General features: G+C 44.6%; 1 long non-coding RNA gene across 1 annotated transcript in view; it reads left to right on the plus strand.

Annotated features, from left to right (window-relative positions):
* Positions 1-17,937, plus strand: part of LOC138672319 (uncharacterized) — a 75,161-nt gene extending 57,224 nt beyond the window's left edge. The window contains exon 4 of the long non-coding RNA XR_011319706.1: positions 16,321-17,937. This is a non-coding gene — a long non-coding RNA (uncharacterized lncRNA). The remainder of the gene's footprint in view (positions 1-16,320) is intronic.
* Positions 17,938-18,349: the final 412 nt, after the last annotated feature.

An 18,349-nucleotide genomic window follows, 5' to 3' on the forward strand; every position in this document is an offset into this window, starting at 1 on the left:
TCATTATTAAGGCAGCGCGGATTTAACCCACACCTCCTGCGCACTTTATATTGTCGTACGGCCGTTGATCGGCTTGTGGATCTGCAGCAGCCGAAATCGCTACATGCTCTTCATTCAAGAAAATTAGGTGAGCAATTCTAAGAAAGCTCTCTTGGTTATTTATTGGATAAGACCCTATTTTGCGCTTTGTGTCTCCATTTTTTGCCCTATAGTGACTCCCCCTGGAAAGATGTCACAGCAGACAAGGATCAAGTAAATAGCCTAAAGATAACCATCTCATTTGTTTGTTCTTAAGGGAGATAAACCTCTGCCAGAGCTGTCCAGCAGCAGCTTTTTCTCCTCTTCCCATAAAAAACACATGCACGCTCAGTCAAGAAAGGCCATACTGGGCCCCTGGCTCTCAAGGGAGGCCAACATGACGGGGTCACAGGGGAGTGAAAAAGCCTAAGGGAGATTTGGGGCATTTTGGGGGTTAAAAAATTTGATGCAGCGATGTTTTTGAATGTGGGGGTGAAGGCAGGATCCGGAGGAGGCTGGGAGAAGCGCGTGGTTGAGCATAGAAAAGGGAATCAGCGAAACCGCCATTTTATGGCACTAACTGCCGCACTCACCTCCCCTTCTTGAGAGTGACTGAAGCTCTGCAGAGTTTTGGCTATGGAGGTCGAGGCCTTGCTCCAGAGTCTACGGGATGCAGCGGACACACAGGGCACCGAATGGCTTCAGCAGTCGGTGAGCAGCCTTCTCAGCGGGGCAGTGACGGGATCGGCCCTGGATCCTGCTGTGGGACGCTGGCCACGGAGGTCCAGGCCTCTGGCGCGCCTGAGCCCCGAAGTCACCCCCCAGGCTCGGCGCCATATCTGTTATGGACCTGGTGGTTAGGAGCACCCGGAACGACCTGATGGTTAAACTCACACAGGACAAGCTCTGGGAAGTGGGAGCTCTGCTGACCGCAACCCCTAATCCTATCACACAACTAGAAATAGCCGTGGAGTGTACCTAACACAACCTAGATGCCTCTTCACAGCCTAAGAGCTAACTAGCCCTAAAGATAGAAAATAAAGCCTACCTTGCCTCAGAGAAATTCCCCAAAGGAAAAGGCAGCCCCCCACATATATTGACTGTGAGTTAAGATGAAAGTCACAAACACAGAAATGAAACAGGATTCAGCAAAGGGAGGCCAGACTTACTAAACAGACTGAGGATAGGAAAGGTATCTTTGCGGTCAGCACAAAAAACTACAAAAGACCACGCAGAGTGTGCAAAAAGACCTCCGCACCGACTCACGGTGCGGAGGTGCCACTCTGCATCCCAGAGCTTCCAGCTAGCAAGGCAAAATCATGATAGCCAACTGGACAAGAAAACAATGAACAAATAATAACTAGCAGGGACTTAGCTTCTGCTGGAGTAGACAGGTCACCAGAAAGATCCAAGAGCGAACTGAACCAGTACAAGAACATTGACAGCTGGCATGGAGTAACGATCTGAGTGGAGTTAAATAGAACAGCCAGCCAAAGAATAAACTATGTCACCTGTGGAAGGAACCTCAGAAGCAGCAGCTCCACTCACAGCCACCAGAGGGAGTCCATGGACAGAACTCGCCGAAGTACCATTCATGACCACAGGAGGGAGTTCGAAAACAGAATTCACAACACATATCACCCCCCTCCAGCCGACGGCGCGGTCAGCAGGAACATGGCGGGGCCTACGACAAGGGGAGGTGTCGGCCTCCCCTTCTGATGTTTCACACAGGGTGTCCGAAGCGGGAGCGGCCGGCAGCACCAGCACAGGCGAGCCTTTTTCGGTGCAGAGGATCAGGTGGATCCAGTAGACAGAGGCCTTATCCCCAGGCCTCTTGGCGTGGGGCACACAGCGGGCGGCGTTGCGCCGGCCCAGTCAGCAGCGTTCTGCCTGGGGCAGAGCAGGGATCAGCAGGGTCAAGCTCGTCGCAGCTGCGCAGGCCAGGACAGGGTCTGGCACGTCTGCCTGGCATGAATACCGTTAATACAAGCGGCGATTTTCAACACGGGCGACGTTATGTTGGCCCTGGCAACAGGACATCGGTGGAGTCGTCTGCAGGGGCCCCTGCACCTACAAAGCGAACAACACAGGACAGCAGCTGGCTGTCGGTGCTATCCGGAGACCTGCAAGGAGGGAGTCTGGGAGAGGACCAAACGCGTTAGGCTTCAGGATCTTCTGCTGCCGGGTCCACAGCGCTCGGGCAGCTAGGTGAAAACGATCTGTTTTTCTCTTATACCCCTATGTTAACTTCCTCTGTGAATAGTAGTCGGGATATGTTTACGGGGGGAGTTGGTGGGGGTTTAAGTCTAATCATGCACGGGCTTAGAGATTTGGCTTCGTTATGGGGTCTGGGGGGGACACATAGAGGCTTCACCATCCACCGCATGGGTTGGGAACCCTGGGGAGATTCCCGTCTTTGGGGGCCCACTGAAAGGGATTAGTGGTGTAAGTTCCAGGGGCGGGTTGCCAGAAAGCACGAGAAATGATGTCGCAGTGTCGGGTGCTCTCACACCCTCAGCTACCATATCGGTCGCTAGTCAAGCAGGTGAGGGAGAAAAAGAGGACTCAATGCGCCTGGATGATGCTGCTCAGGGCGAGGTTTATGTGTGTTTCGAGGGCCCGCTGGGGGCACACCTTAAAAGCGAGACGAGGGAAAAAATATGGAAAGGGGAATACATCGAAATATTTTCCTTACTACCTTTAGAGAGTTTTCATTTAGATAGATTGCGGAAAGATGATTCAAAAAAGGAAGATGAGGTAAAGAGGAGGTATAGGTTGATTCCCAGGACTTTTTCTAATTGGCTGCCGGCATTTGCTATTTTGGCCAGCGTGATCGGTGAGAGGTCTCCCTAGAATTGTTCGGGCCTTTTTTGTTATATGGATGCCATAGGAGAAGCTTATCGGGTTTATGGGGGACAAGGTTGGCTCAGATATGATGAGCAATTTTGTCAATGGAAGACAATTAGGCCTAACATTCGGTGGGACCACAAAGATACTGCCCTTTGGATGAGGGTGATGGTCCCATCACGTTTTGGGTCTGGTAACCAGTCTTTTCAAGGAAGCGCTGGGGGTTCAGGGCAGTCGGGACACTCAGCGGCGATGCAGAGAAGACTGTGTTTTGCATTCAATGAGGGGGCATGCAAATTTGGAGGGAAATGCAAATTCAAACACGAGTGTGCGTCTTGCGGGGGTGCACATGGATCATCCAAGTGTTTCAAGGGTAGCAGACAAAAGGGGGAGATGGGGTTGAAAAAATGAATGACATCAATTCGGCTGGCCGCGATGGCACCTTTTCTAAGTAGGTACCCTGATATGGCAGCGGCTGCTTTGCTGGAAGGGGGTTTTGGAGAAGGTTTTCGAATCCCATTCATTGATACAGCATGTAAGTTTTCCACAAAAAATTTGAAATTGGCATTGCAATTCGCTGAGGTGGTTGCTCAAAAGTTGGAAAATGAAGTCAAACTTGGTAGGATGGCTGGCCAGTTCCCAGTAGCTCCCTTAAACAACCTGAGGGTTTCCCCATTAGGCGTAGTCCCAAAAAAGGAACCCAATAAATTCAGATTGATACATCACCTGTCTTTTCCGAAAGGGTCGAGACTCGTCTGTGAATGATGGTATTGATCCTCTGTTGTGTTCGGTGATTTATACCTCATTCGATGCAGCCATGGATTGGGTCCGTTTTTGTGGTAGAGGTGCAAGGTTGGCAAAAACAGAAATAGAGGCGGCGTTTTGGCTACTGCCTGTTCACCCGGATAGCTTGCATCTACTGGGTTGTTATTGGGACAGAGGATTCTTTGTCGATCGTTGTCTCCCCAAGGGTTGTTCCCTTTCCTGTGCGTATTTCGAAACTTTTAGTACATTTCTGGAATGGGTGGTCAAGGATGTGTCAGGCCTGACATCATGTATCCACTATCTGTATGATTTCCTGTTTATAGGCCCAGCCCAGGGTTCTGATTGCTCGGTGTTATTACACACAATGGAAAGAGTGGCAAAGAGTCTCTGGGTTCCATTGGCAGCGGACAAGACAGTGGGACCAGTGTCTGTTCTGAGTTTTCTGGGGATCGAAATTGATACCTTGGAGATGGTTTGCAGATTGCCTGATGAAAAGGTTATCGCTTTGCGCGAAGAGGTGTCAAGGGCGCATAGCGCAAAGAAATTGAGGTTGCGCGAGGTACAATCTTTGCTTGGCAAGTTGAATTTCACTTGCAGGATCATGCCGATGGGACGGACATTTTGCCGAAGGTTGTCATTGGTAACCACGGGCGTGAGACCCCCGGTCGGTTCATTTCATCAGACTGAAAAAAGAATTGCGGGATGATTTGGCGGTATGGGCAAATTTTTGGGTGAATTACAACGGTAAATCTATCTGGATTAATCTGGTAGTAAATGCGGATGCTTTGGGTTTCCTCATTGCTGTAGTGGACGAATGCGGCTTTGGCTTGTTTTTCGAGGGCAGTTGGCTGCTGGCAGAATGGCCAGGTTTTTGGAAGGAGCAGGGATGGTTAGCGAACCGAGTTTTGCTCCATTTGTTTCCTATTGTTGTTGCGCTATCTTTGTGGGGCGAAAGAGTACAAAATAAGAAGACTCGTTTTCCATGTACGTCGGATGCTGTGGTAGTTGCGTTAAACTCGTTATCAGCGGCTTCCCCGGCAGTGGTAAAAATATTACAGCGGCTGGTATTTTTGGGGTTATCATTCAATTTGTGGATCGTGGCGGAAGTCAGCTCGATGGCTTCTAACGCTGTCGTCATTGCTCTTTCTCATCTGCAGGGGGATCGTTTTCGAGAGTTGGTACCTCAAGCGGAGTCAGCAGGCTTGGGATGCCCAGCGGAATTGTGGAGTCTTCCTGGCGGGCAGTAGATCGTTTGTTTAAAAATCGGTTACGTCCTGGAGGCAGTACCAACAAGCGTGGGGTATTTGGGAGGATTGGATTGTGTCGTTAGGTGAGGAATTGCACAACGAGAGCAGATTACTGCTGTTGATTGGGCATTGCAAGGAAGCAGGTTGGTCCGTGTCTAAATTGAATAAGTTATTAGCAGGTCTTGCATTTGGTTTTAAAGCTCGGGGACTCAGCGACGTAACAAAATCCTTTTTGGTGACCCACACGTTAAAAGGGTGGAGAAAGGGTTGGGCGGTAAAGCATAAGAGACGCCCGGTTTCCTATGAGATATTACTAATTTTGGGTAATCAGCTATCATTGGTGTGCTTGTCACAGTGGGAGGTTGATCTTTTTAAGGCGGACTTTGCGTTAGCCTTCTTTGGGGATTTTCGTTTAGTGGAATTGGTCAGTCCTTCTAAATCAACAAAAGGTGGAATGTTGAGGGAGGATGTGGATGTATATAGTGATAGGGTGGTAGTTCGTCTTCGTTTTTCCAAAACAGATGTTCAAGGAAAGGGTAGTAAAGTGGTGTTGTTCAAGGTCGAGGGTTCACCTTTTTGTCCAGTTTTATGCGTCAATAATTTTATGGTGCGGGGCGGAATTTTGTCAACCCTCCTTTGGTCCACGAAGATGGCTCCTTTTTTATCACGTTTTCAGTTTATTGCGGTATTTAAGCATTGTTTGGTTTCTGGGGGAATTTTGCCTGTGGATTACAGCGGGCACTCCTTTAGGATCGGTGACAGAGGCAGCCAGGAGGGGTTTGGGGGAAGATGTGGTCAAGAAAATTGGGTGGTGGGAGTCGATGAGATTTAGATCTTACATCCACCCGAATCTAGTCTGATGATTGATTAGTTAGGAGGGTTGTACCTTAATGATTTGTTATTTATTTCAGGCTGCGGGCAACGGCTGGTGTGGATTATGGGCCATTCTTTCATTTTTGGGGCAGCACTGAGGGCTGAAGTTCGGCCTGATGGGCGGCAGCTGGCTTTTTCAAGAGAGACAGCGATTCTGCGTTGGATCGGAAAGCGCGGCATGGTCTGAAGTCAATGTTTTACTGGAGTTTCACCAGTTCGTGCGTTTAGATCAAGCACCGGATATAGTAATAGTTCACTTGGGAGGGAATGATTTGGGCAAGAGGCCCTGTAGGGAGTTAATAAAGGACATTAAGTTTGACATGTTAAGACTTTGGGTGCTATTCCCAAGAGTGTTAGTTGTTTGGTCTGATATTTTCCCTAGGAAGGTGTGGCGTGGGACGCGTTCCATTGAAGGAATAAATAAGGCTCGGATAAAAGTCAATGGGGCGGTATCGCGGTTCATGACAAGAAATGGAGCGTTGGTAGTGCGCCACATAAATTTGGAATCGGGAAAGGGTGAATTCTGGAGATCGGATGGTGTTCACTTGAATGCAATCAGTGTCGACATGTGGTGTTTGGCAATTCAGGAAGGTATCGAAACGGGATTAAAAGTGTGGAGGGACACAAATGTTTGAGAGGTCAGAACATTTGTGTTGGTGGCGGGGGAGGGAAGTACTTGAAAGTTGGTGAAAGGGGTTATGGCGGATTGTAGGGAGAGATCTCTAGTAGTCCTGGACTCCCCCCTGAGTGGATTGCGAGTGGATGGGGTAGATCAGCCCGTGGAAGGGTTGATTAAGGGGCGTGGTAATCGGTTGGTTTGGCCGGGTTGGTCACTATTTGCCTCCGAGCTGGCGCGTAGTGGCTGGGGGTAAGACTAAGCCTGGAGGCCAAGGTACAAATAATTTGCATATCAGCAGTGTTTACTTTGAGGCTTCGAGGACCACCACTCACTGGGGGGATATTGTTAAATTGTTGTATTTTATGTTTAATAAAAGGCTGCTGTGGCCATTTAATCCAAATTTGGTTTAATGTCTTTATTTGAGGTCTTATCTTTCATTAGGGTAGGGCTTTTCAGGTCGGGAGAATTATCAATTAAACAATAAGGGGCATTTAGGTTGGTGAAGGCGGTCATGAGTTACGTGTACCCCCCTACGTCAAGACTAGTATGTATTTAAATGTTGGAGTCAGGAGCGACAGCTGCTGGACAAGTGAGTATTCGGGCAACGTTTATCTAAGGTGTATAGACACTTTCATCCCATGTTATCAATCCTGTGAAAGTGATACATAAATAATTTGTGTGAAAACTCATTCAGTGACTAAATGTGTACACACCGCTGGCATGACTTAGACAGACTTTGCAGCTACTGTATATTCTAAGTGATTTAACCGTTCATATGCAAACAAAAAACACAGGCAACATCAAATTACATTATTTTATATACTGTTAAAATTAAGCACGAAAGTCAATGACTCAGTAAATTATCATTGTACCTTTTATCCTTGTGATTCTTTATGTGAAAAATAGGATTTTATGCAATAAATGGGTTTTCACAGACATTTAATGGCCTCCAACTCAGCAGTGACATTAAACTATTTTTCTCCCCCATAGAGTTTCAGGCACATCCCACATATTCATTTACTTTTATGAGTATTGATTGTTTTCAAGAGGTTTTGCGTGCAGGATTCTACATTACAGTATCCAATTTAGTTGCTATGAAAACTGGAAATTGGAGGAAAAAAAAGAAATCTACTTTTTTTTTTACTAAAAATAAACCCTCTGGTGAATAGGCAGAGACTGCATAAGGGATAGTGTGAGGAATAACTTGTATCCATGCCAGCCGAACAAGTAATTAATAATGTCCACATTGTGATGTAAACTAAATGAGAGTTTATGATATTGCTGTTTATGGCCTTTGGGGGTCTCAATAATCATACATTGGTAAAACCATCATATTGGAGCCTATTGCAATCACTTATGTAATGGTAGAATGAAATATTTGGTAATGACAAGCTATAAATTACAAGCATTTTCCAAAACTTAAAGCGAAAAGAGTAAAAAGATTAGGCTCAGAAAGGTGGTAAATTTATTATTGATGGGGATTCAACCTCTGAGCGCCCCACTGAACCCAAAAATGGAGTTATGCAGTTCGCATACTTGATTACAGCTCTATTCATTTCTATGGGAGCAACAATGAGTGTGTATGACCACTGCTTACACGAACAGTAAATGGAGCTGTGGTTGTGCATGCACACAATGCTCCATTCACACAGCGGGCATGAAACCTGAGTTTTTGTCACTGGTGGGGGGACTGGTTCCTTTTCACAGAGGTCCAAACAGTTTTTACTTTTGGCAGTAACTGTACTAATTTAATTGATATCTTATATAAAAATCCCACAGCTTGTGCAAGGGTTAGTAATTTCTTTTGAAAAAGGGGAGGAGATGGGCGTTTATCTTTCCTCCAAAGTTTTGAGCCACTGCTAGAATTGGTTTAAATGAAATTAGTGGTTTCTGTTATTGAGATCATTGTGAAAAAGCTCTGATCAATATTGATTAAATGACTTTTACTTTATTTTTTTTAGGGCGGGTGTGTGGAACATGGAAGCTTTATTAAAAGTTTTAATTTTTTTTTTTTAAAGCCAACAGTAATTTGGAGTGTATTTGGAATATTATCTGGAGTCATGATCAAAAAAAGAATAATCAGTATTATTTGCCTTCATCCTCCACAAATGTTTTAACTCCCAAGGAAAGTTTTAAGTATTTGGAGATGCAGGTTTTTAAAATTGAGGATTGAAGTCTTTATATTTGGTTCCCTTAGAAAATTTATGGAGAAATTTACATTAGGCATTTGGCTTTATTCGTTATGATTTGACTACCACATTTGGTTTATTTATTTACTAATTTCTCCACTTATGAATTATAAATGAGTTTCAAGTCTATGGAAGGCCTGTTTAGACTAAAACCCACCAAACATATGATATGGCTGTCAACCGAATGATGATTTGGCCATAGGTTAAGCTGGCAGTCACATTGTTTGGCTCTCCTATACACAGGAGTGCTTATTCTGTCAGACAAGTCTGGTTAGTGGCTTATCTAAATAAGCGAAATCGGGCATTGTTGTGAATTCTGCTCTTGGTTTCCTCCAGTGGTTGTTGGTGGGAATGCAGTTGTCTCTGACTCGCAGTCCTGGCCAGGTGTATCGGATGATTACAATTCTTACTGGGATATTTAGGTGTGCAGGATCATTTAACCCTTGCCAGTTGTCAATGTTACTTGTGAAGTGTTGGATCACTTTCTGGCTTCTCCTGTTGCTGCCAAATTCAGCAAAGATATGTGTTTGGTTTTTGTATCTGTGGCACACTGCTGTGTGCTTGTTTCAGTTTTATTCTGATTGTAGGATTCACTGGAGTTGCAGATTTACGCTCCTACTTCTTTTAGTAGATATAGGAAGTTTTTTGTATATTCTGCTGTGTATGTTTTGAAGGGTTTTAATACTGACCGCACAGAACTCTGTCCTATCCGGTCCTATCTAGCTAGAGTGGCCTCCTGTGCTAAATCCTCTGATATGGGTATACCGTGAAGTTTGGTAGAGCAGCTTAGTATACATTTTTTGCAAAAAACGTATCAACCAAATACCCTGTGATTTACATCTTTTATTAGCACTTGCGGATTACGGCGATTTTTTTCAAACTGAGTGTTTTTGGTTTTACTATTCTCTTTTGTGTCTTCAGGTTTCTTGGTGGTGTGTGAACATGTTCCTAAAGACTTGTTCACTGTGCAAGTAGCCCATGTGTTCCTGTTTCCATAATTGTTCTCTTGTGTCTACAAGACTGGGGAGGTAGCCACCACTCCTCTTGGGCTATCTGCACAAAAGCTGTTCTACTCTGTATGCACACATGGATTTTTCCTCTCTGAACCCTGTTCACACAGGTAATATACAGATGATCAGGTTTTTAAATACATCAGATAGGGATTGCATACATTAGTTAGGACTGCTCTGATATGGGTATACCGTGAAGTTTGGTAGAGCAGCTTAGTATACATTTTTTGCAAAAAATGTATCAACCAAATACCCTGTTATTTACATCTTTTATTAGCACTTGCGGAATACTGCGATTTTTTTCAAACTGAGTGTTTTTGGTTTTACTATTCTCTTTTGTGTCTTCAGGTTTCTTGGTGGTGTGTGAAGATGTTCCTACAGACTTGTTCACTGTGCAAGTAGCCCATGTGTTCCTGTTTCCCTTTGGGGATCTACTCTGAGGCAAGAGAGTTTTCCTATTTCCATCTTTAGGGATATTTAGTCCTTAGGCTGTGTCGAGGTGTCTAGGTCACGGCTACTTCTAGTTGTGGTGATAGGATCAGGGTTTGCGGTCAGTAAAGTTACCACTGCTCCAGCGAAGGTCTTTTAATGCTGCTCCAAGGCCACCTGATCATAACAGTGTGCCTTCTTTTCCCGTAAGTTTTCGCTTGCTGAACGCAATTATGATGTCGGCAATCGGGAGTTGTTGGCTATGAAGTGGGCGTTTGAGGAGTGGCGACATTGGCTTGAGGGAGCTAAGCACCGTATTGTGGTCTTGACCGATCATAAGAATTTGATTTACCTCGAGTCTGCTAAACGGCTGAATCCTAGACAGGCTCGATGGTCCTTGTTTGTTTCCCGTTTTGATTTCGTGGTCTCGTACCTTCCGGGTTCTAAGAATATTAAGGCTGATGCCCTCTCTAGGAGTTTTTTGCCTGATTCTCCTGAGGTCTTAGAGCCGGTCGGTATTCTGAAAGAGGGGGTGGTCCTTTCTGCCATTTCCCCTGATTTACGATGGGTTCTTCAGGAATTTCAGGCAGACAAACCTGGCCGCTGTCCTGTGGGGAAATTGTTTGTTCCTGACAGATGGACTAGTAGAGTGATTTCTGAGGTTCACTGTTCCGTGTTGGCCGGTCATCCCCAGAGACTTGGTTGGTAGGTCCTTTTGGTGGCCTTCATTGTCACGTGATGTGTGTTCTTTTGTGCAGTCCTGTGGGACTTGTGCGCGGGCCAAGCCATGTTGTTCCCGTGCTAGTGGGTTGCTTTTGCCATTGCCAGTCCCTGAGAGGCCCTGGACGCATATTTCGATGGATTTTATTTCTGATCTTCCGGTCTCCCAGAAGATGTCTGTTATCTGGGTTGTTTGTGACCGGTTCTCTAAGATGGTTCATTTGGTGCCCTTACCTAAATTGCCTTCCTCTTCTGATTTGGTTCTGTTGTTCTTTCAACATGTGGTTTGTTTGCATGGTATTCCGGAGAATATTGTGTCCGACAGAGGTTCCCAGTTTGTTTCTAGGTTTTGGCGGGCCTTTTGTGCTAGGCTGGGCATTTATTTGTCTTTGTCTTCTGCATTTCATCCTCAGACAAATGGCCAGACCGAGCGAACTAATCAGACCTTGGAGACTTATTTGAGATGCTTTGTGTCTGCTGATCAGGATGATTGGGTGGCCTTCTTGCCATTGGCCGAGTTTGGCCTAAATAATCAGGCTAGTTCTGCTACCTTGGTTTCGCCTTTCTTTTGTAATTTTGGTTTTCATCCTCGTTTTTCTTCTGGGCAGGTTGAGCCTTCTGACTGTCCTGGTGTGGATTCTGTGGTGGACAGGTTGCAGCAGATTTGGGCTCATATGGTGGACAAGTTGGTGTTGTCTCAAGAGGAGGTTCAACGTTTTGCTAATCGTCGTCGGTGTGTTGGTTCCCGGCTTCGGGTTGGGGATCTGGTCTGGTTGTCTTCCCGTCATGTTCCTATGAAGGTTTCTTCTCCTAAGTTTAAGCCTCGGTTTATTGGTCCTTATAGGATTTCTGAGATTATTAATCCGGTGTCTTTTCGACTGGCGCTTCCGGCCTCTTTTGCTATCCATAATGTCTTCCATAGATCTTTGTTGCGTAAATATGTGGAGCCCGTTGTTCCCTCTGTTGATCCTCCGGCCCCTGTGTTGGTTGATGGGGAGTTGGAATATGTTGTTGAGACGATTTTGGATTCCCGTTTTTCGAGGCGGAAGCTTCAGTACCTGGTCAAATGGAAGGGTTATGGCCAGGACTCCAGGAGGATAATTCTTGGGTTTTTGCCTCTGATGTCCATGCTGGTGATTTGGTCCGTACCTTTCATCTGGCTCGTCCTGATCGTCCTGGGGGCCCTGGTGAGGGTTCGGTGACCCCTCCTCAAGGGGGGGTACTGTTGTGAATTCTGCTCTTGGGTTCCCTCCAGTGGTTGTTGGTGGGAATGCAGTTGTCTCTGACTCGCAGTCCTGGCCAGGTGTATCGGATGATTACAATTCTGACTGGGATATTTAGGTGCAGGATCCTTTAGCCCTTGCCAGTTGTCAATGTTACATGTGAAGTGTTGGATCACTTTCTGGCTTCTCCTGTTGCTGCCAAATTCAGCAAAGATAAGTGTTTGGTTTTTGTATCTGTGGCACACTGCTGTGTGCTTGTTTCAGTTTTATTCCTGCTCTGATTGTAGGATTCACTGGAGTTGCAGATTTACGCTCCTACTTCTTTTAGTAGATGTAGAAAGTTTTTTGTATATTCTGCTGTGTATGTTTTGAAGGGTTTTAATACTGACCGCACAGAACTCTGTCCTATCCGGTCCTATCTAGCTAGAGTGGCCTCCTGTGCTAAATCCTGTTTTTCTGCCTGTGTATGTTTTTTCCTCTCCGACTCACCGCCAATATTTGTGGGGGGCTGTCTATCCTTTGGGGATTTTCTCTGAGGCAAGATAGTATTCCAATTTCCATCTTTAGGGGTATTTAGTCCTCCGGCTGTGACGAGGTGTCTAGGTGTGTTAGGTACACTCCACGGCTCCTTCTAGTTGCGGTGTTAAGTTCAGGATTGCGGTCAGTATAGTGGACTTCTCCAGTGAAAGTTCTCATGCAGCTCCTAGGTCACCGGATCATAACAGGGCATACTGGATCCTTAACTACCCCATCAATCAATTGTCCATGGCCCCCATATACTAACCCTTCAATATCGGCTTGTTCGGTCATCATTAGCCTAATGTTTATGGGGCAATTTATTTGTGGGAAATAAGAAGACTGGGGAATGTGGTTGAGAATTCCTTAAGGTAAGTTATGGCAGCACAAATAAATCAATTCAAATCTTTAAAATTGTATGTAAATATAAAAATGTACTGGTATTGAAATCAAGTATGTTTACCACACTATGGAAGAACCCCTTTTTGAGAGAACGCTCCAGCGCAATGGGATTTGCGAATTGGGAAGAGGCTGGCTGGATTACTACAGTATATTCCAAATTTATGATGCAAGTCATTTCATTAGTTGTTCTCAGAGATAAATATTTTGTAATCCAGTTTCCTTCCTTATTTGCCATCAAGATCAAAGACTGGTAATCTCTAAGCAAGAGTTAAATCACTGCAGGCATGCTTAGTGAGGGTCCTAGTGCGTCAGACCTCCATAATCAGCAAGTTATCACCTATCCATAGCATAGGATAGATGATAATTTAATATTCAATGATGACAATAACCCATTAAGGTTCAAGCCAGAGTTTATAGACATTGATAATGTTTTGGTAATTTTCTTTGGTGTATCTATAGGGTACACATTAGAGTACTTGAGAAAGTTCAGGCAAATGGATACAAGAATAAGGAGGATACAGAATAAGGAGGTAACAAGTAATGAATGATTTGTTCCAAAGGTATAAGTGACATATATGTATGGGTGCAATCAATGATCCACATGTCATTGATCTAAATATAAGAAAGGTGTAGGAGTATAGATTAAGGTGCCTATAATATTAAAGCCCCATACAATGAATAGCAAATAGTACATATGGCAAAGAGAACATGTACTGGGGATCCCTGATGAAGCATTGGTGAAACGTGCGTTGGGTGTTTGGTAGGTCAACCTGAACATACCGTATGTACTATTTGCACCTTGTGTTATTCCTTGTATGGGACTTCAATATTGTTGGCACTTTAATCTATACCCCTATAACTTTCTTATATGCTTTTTTTATATTTAAAATCAATTATTTTTATTATTTTTTTGTTTGTTTGCACCTTGTTGTATATATGACACTTATACCTTTGGAACAATTCATTATCCATTGCCTACATATTCTGTGACAAGCATTTAGGTGTATGCATTTTTTTGCTCATATGTAACTTTCGTTGCCTCCATTTGTAGAGTAATTTTCACTTATTGCCTCACTCACCTTTCTTGTCTATATTCGTTATGTTGGATATTTATTCTGTTTTAAAAATGATTAAAGATTGTTGATCATTTTTTCTCCATACCTCCTTTAGTCTTTGCACATTTCTTTTTCCTTGGTTTTGTATTTAGTGCTTTTAGGACGATTACTCCAGTCGGGGTTACAACCCTTATTTTTTTATTTTATATTTCAATGAATAATCTTAACCAAACTTTTGTATACTTTTATCCATTGATGCCTGTTACATTCTGACCCCAGTGTTCTTTAAGCTATGAAAAGCTCAGCCACTTAAACTGGAATCTGGAACTGCCTGAAATAGAAAATCTATTAGATGGAGGTGATAGATAAAATGAATGCTGTGCTTGATTGTCACATTTCTCTAGATCAGTTGATTTGTATATTAGGGGGCACTCCTATACAAGGATGAAGACATTTTAAATTCAGGCATTTTGAAATTGCTTTGTGCTGTTTGCAAGGTCATTTTATGCTTTTAGATGTCTGGCAGCTGTCCTAAAATGTTGACAAGAAAGTTATTATTGTGAGGTCAATAAATTACAAACATTTACAAAACAGTTTAGTTGTTAGCTGTGAAAATAGTATTTTGGGTGTGGCTAACTGTAAAATTTAAAAAAAAATTGAAATTAAAAATGCATTAAAGGGAATTTGGAAGAAGAATATTTTTTTGCTATTACATTTGACAGTAGCATGATGTATGGGCAGAGTGCATAATTGCAGTGATGTATCACTTAAGGTACCGTCACACATAACGATATCGTTGCTTTTTGTGACGTAGCAACGATATCGTTAAGGAAATCGTTATGTGTGACAGCGACCAACGATCAGGCCCCTGCTGGGAGATCGTTGGTCGCTGCAGAAAGTCCAGAACTTTATTTCGTCGCTGGACTCCCTGCAGACATCGCTGAATCGGCGTGTGTGACGCCGATCCAGCGATGTCTTCACTGGTAACCAGGGTAAACATCGGGTTACTAAGCGCAGGGCCGCGCTTAGTAACCCAATGTTTACCCTGGTTATCAGCGTTAACGTAAAAAAAACAAACACTACATACTTACCTTCCACTGCCTGTCCCCGGCGCTGTGCTTCTCTGCACTGGCTGTGAGCGCCGGCCAGCCGGAAAGCACAGCGCTGACGTCACCGCTCTGCTTTCCGGCTGACCGGCGCTGACAGTGCAGAGGAAGCAGAGCACCGGAGGACAGACACGGAAGGTAAGTACGTAGTGTTTGTTTTTTTCACGTTTACGCTGGTAACCAGGGTAAACATCGGGTTACTGAGCGCGGTCCTGCGCTTAGTAACCCGATGTTTACCCTGGTTACCAGGGGACTTCGGGATCGTTGGTCGCTGGAGAGCTGTCTGTGTGACAGCTCTCCAGCGACCACACAGCGACGCTGCAGCGTCGCTTAGTGTGACGGTACCTTTACTGGTCTGTGTGTTGTGACAATAAAATCAGTATTTATCAGCAGAGGATGATCACTAGGGGACTAGTGTTCTCATATCAGGTAGTCCTCCTGTATTGTGTAACCACAGTGTACAGTGTCCTTAGAAAGCTGTCAATCAGTGGTGTAGGCAGGGTTATACAGTGCTCAGCATTCAGAGAACTGCTAGATCTGCAGCAGATAAAACTGTGATTTAATCAAAATGACTGCATGCAGCCCAGTAAGGCCCTTTCATACATCAGTTTTTTGCTATCAGTCTCAATCCGTCGAATTTTGAAAAAAATGAATACGGCGACTAATGCTGCCGGATCTGTTTTTTTCTCATAGACTTGTATTAGCGACGGATTGCCTCATGTTTCATCCGTCGTTCACCGGATCCGTCGAAAATTGTTTGTCCGGTGGCTGGAGACGACAGACAAAGTAGCGAATTTTGTGTCCGTCGAAAAATCGGACAGCGACGAATCCGTCGCCGTTCGTCATTTGCTCGAATGGAATCCTATGGGCGCCGGATCTGTCAAATGATGGAATCAGGCAATGGATTCCGTTTTTTTAACTGAGCATGCTCCGATTTATTTAGGATCCAATTAGCCAGATCCGCTAGTCGGATCCATCAAAAAAACGCATCCGTCGCATCAGTTTTTCACAATCTACAATGGATCCCTCGATCCGTCGAACCAACGGATTGTGACTGACGGCAAAAAAACTGATGTGTGAAAGGGGCCTAAGTGATACATTGCTGGAATCGGGGTATCTGCCCCTCTTCTCAGATAGCGTAGCAGACACCTGGCCACAGCTTCACTTTAACAAGCATATTCTGGATAGGGCCTTTTCACAGAGCTAGTATTGTTGAAAAAGAAAATACCATTAAATTTAATTGGATGATGTGGATAAATAAAGGAGTAAGGAAATAACTTTTTTTCTTATTTTTAATATAGAGGAAGACCCCCCAAAAATGAGGCCTGATCTTCTCTACAGGAAAACAATTTCTACCGCATCCCAAGTAACAATCGGACTGCAGCAATAATCAAACTAGAATTCTATGCATTTACATAACATTTTCCTGGAATATGTTCTAACAAATCATCTAAGCCTTTCATGAAGCCATCATCTGGTTCTGTAAAATCATTTGCTGAGGAGATTCACTGTTCTCTAGTTGTACATATGCCTGTCATACTGACATGAGCTCAAAATTCTGGAGCTCTCCCTAATTAACCTTTTAAAGGGGACCTGTCACCCCCAAAATGGAAGGTGAGGTAAGCCCACCGGCATCAGGGGCTTATTTACAGCATTCTGGAATGCTGTAGATAAGCCCCCGATGTAACCTGAAAAATGAGAGAAAGAGGTTATATTATACTCACCCAGGGGCGGTCCCGTTGCAGTCCGGTCCGAAAGGCATCATTGTCCAGGCCGGGGCCTCCCATCATCTTACGATCACGTCCTCTTCTTGTCTTCACGCCGCAGCTCTGGCGCAGGCGTACTTTGTCTGCCCTGTTGAGTTGTCTGCCTCCGGGGGTTGAGTGATAGGTGCATGAGTGTGGATGTTCCATTATTGCCATCGCTATTTACATCGGTCATAGTGTGTTAACTGTGACTTGTGAATCCTTGTGACAAGCTGGGGCTTCACACAGCGATAATGGGTCTCGGCGTCTCAAATGCACCTAATTAGGGGGCTATTTCTCTCCCTGGCCAACAAATATATGTGGATTTATGTATCAACTGGGGTTGTTTTCCGACCTCTCCCCCCTGTCCCTAATCATGGTGTCCTCTTGTGCTGTTCATCTGTCATATAGTTGCTCAATCCGGCCCATCCCTTGGTTTGTTTGTTCATCTTATTACGCCCGCACTTTCTGGGTTGTCACTATATTCAGCCTAATTAGTTGCTTTAGCCTGCAATGCACCCGCCGTGGGCTTTTCTGAGCCAGTGCATGCACGATCACGGGTTCTCATGTCTCTTGCGTTTCAAGCTGGCGCATGCGTGGTTGCGACTTGGTGCGCATCTTGCGGTTCAAGCTGCGCATGCGCAGTGGGCGCTCCACCGCTTCCTGTTTGGTTGCTTTCGTCACACATGTGTGCTATCAAGTTTGATTATACTTCATTGGTATTTAAACAGAGGTCGACATGCATGCCAGTACTTCCCCTGATGAAGCCCTATCAGTGAGGGCGATACGCGTGGGGCCGCGTTTCCTTGTCCACTCACCTATTTGCCTGGAGACTTCACTCCCTGCATATGATGAACTTTGGGTAATTTAACCTTTAGGGCTCGTGGGACTCTAGGGGCTATCTTTCATTATCATATGATTGATTTCTTGCCATGACCCATAGATCCTCGGAAATAACAGCCTGGGCATTCACTCAAGTTTCCTTTTTTGGCTGGATATTAGAGACGTTACCATTAGCCCCGTGAGCCAGTAGGTATACAAATTGTTGTTCAGGCATTATACCATTATTGAGTTGTCAATGTGTATATTACCATATAGGTTTCTGTTTTGGTTCTCTGTTTTTAAATATGTTTTAAATGTGTGTGGTGTGCTAATAAAAACCTCTTTTGTTATATATTGTCTATTGGAACATGTACAGTATATCTCTGTAGTGTGCATAACTGGAGTGGTGCTATTGCCCATTCTGTCACACCTGTGTTTGGACATACTTCTGTAACCCCTTCTCTGGTCGATAGGTGGTGTGGCACTAACACTACTATTTCTGTCGGATGCTGGTGATATGTGGGCGTTTAGCTCTTTGATCTAGGTGTGCGGTGACCACTTTAAACCCCCAATTGCTTCACAGAATTTTATAACGCAGAGCCATGAAAATAAAAAAATCATTTTTCTTTCCTCAAAAATTATTTTTTGGCCCGCAATTTTTTATTTTCACAAGAGTAACAGGAGAAATTGGACCCCAAAAGTTGTTGTCCAGTTTGTCCTGAGTACGCTGATGCCCCATATGTGGGGGGGAACCACTGTTTGG

The sequence above is a fragment of the Ranitomeya imitator genome, chromosome 3, assembly GCF_032444005.1.
Source record: "Ranitomeya imitator isolate aRanImi1 chromosome 3, aRanImi1.pri, whole genome shotgun sequence".
In the NCBI taxonomy this organism is placed as follows: Eukaryota; Metazoa; Chordata; class Amphibia; order Anura; family Dendrobatidae; genus Ranitomeya; species Ranitomeya imitator.